The 1,390-nt window shown below is 44.7% G+C and overlaps 1 non-coding gene across 1 annotated transcript; it reads left to right on the top strand.

Annotated features, from left to right (window-relative positions):
• Positions 1–920: 920 nt before the first annotated feature.
• Positions 921–1,026, top strand: LOC140822542 (small nucleolar RNA R71). The gene has a single exon (XR_012115985.1). It is a non-coding gene; the product is annotated as a small nucleolar RNA R71 (small nucleolar RNA).
• The last annotated feature ends 364 nt before the right edge of the window (positions 1,027–1,390 follow it).

Genomic DNA, 1,390 nt, shown 5'->3' on the forward strand with positions numbered 1-1,390 from the left:
TAGTTTTGCATTTTTTAATGCTGCAGGAAAAGGTGGAGGGATAACAATCTTAGGTTGTGCAGTGAGTGCTGGTGTAGAGTTAGATGACTTACCTTGAGACGTCGCAGCATGTTCATCCGGCACGGCTTTTCTCTTTTTCTCTAGGCTCCAAAACTTTTCCGCTCTTCAACTCAATGGCCTTCACTTGCTCTTTTGGATTAGTCTCGGTATTACTTGGCAAGGTGCCCGGCTCTATACTTGCTATCATTTTGGCCAACTGTCCAATTTGATTCTCGAGCCCCTTTATTGATGCATCTTGGTTTTGGAGTCGAGTTTCAGTGGATGAGATAAACTTAGACATCATTTGTTCCAAGTTGGACTTTTCTTCTCTAGGAGGATCGGATCTGTACATCGGTTGTTTCCCATATTGTTGTCCTCCTTGCGGCCTATTATGACTGTTTTGACCGCCCCATGAGAAGTTGGGATGTTGCCTCCACCCAGGATTATATGTGTTCGAGTAAGGGTCATTCCTTGGGCGGTTTTGGACTCCCACTTGATTCACCGGTGCCTCATCTTGCACATAGAAGGGATTTCCATCTTGACAGTCTTTCACATAGTGTTCCCCTCCACACTTCTCACAGAATATCTCTTGAAGACGCATAGCCGTGCCACCCACGTTCAAGCCGTCTATTTTCCTGTTTAAAGCGTCAAGTTGTGCAGTAATAACAGAAAAATCAGTTACCTGGTGAACTCCGGCACTTCTCCGCTGGTTGTTCCTGTCAGATTGAGGATGATAGCTGCTAGCAGCCATCTCCTCCAACAACTCATATCCTTCTTCCGCAGTCTTCCTCAAAAGGTTCCCACACGCAGCATCATCTATCATAGTACGGTTAGGAGTAAGAAAACCGCAATAAAATGTTTGAACGACTAACCCAAGTGGTAACTCATGATGTGGGCATCTTCGTATTAGGTCCTTGAAGCGTTCCCATGCCTCATATAAAGATTCTTGATCGAATTGAGCAAATGTTGTAATGTCTGCTCGCAGCTTCATGGTTTTTGATGGAGGGAAGTATTTGATAAGAAACGCCTTCGCCATGTCCTCCAATGTAGCGATCGAACCTACAGGTAAACAATTCAACCAAGTTTTAGCTTTATCACGCAAAGAGAAAGGAAATAAATGCAGTCTAACAGCATCATCAGAAACTCCATTGAATTTAAAAGTATCGCAGATCTCAAGAAAATCCGCGATGTGTGTGTTTGGATCGTCCACAGCAGTTCCTCCAAATTGGACGGTGTTCTGAATCATCTGGATAATGGCTGGTTTGATTTCGAATTGGTTTGCCCGCACAATTGGCCTCACAATGCTGGGGCGTGCACCATCCAAAGAAGGCTGGGCATACTCTAACATGGG

The sequence above is a fragment of the Primulina eburnea genome, unplaced genomic scaffold (assembly GCF_022965805.1).
Source record: "Primulina eburnea isolate SZY01 unplaced genomic scaffold, ASM2296580v1 ctg884_ERROPOS889272+, whole genome shotgun sequence".
In the NCBI taxonomy this organism is placed as follows: Eukaryota; Viridiplantae; Streptophyta; class Magnoliopsida; order Lamiales; family Gesneriaceae; genus Primulina; species Primulina eburnea.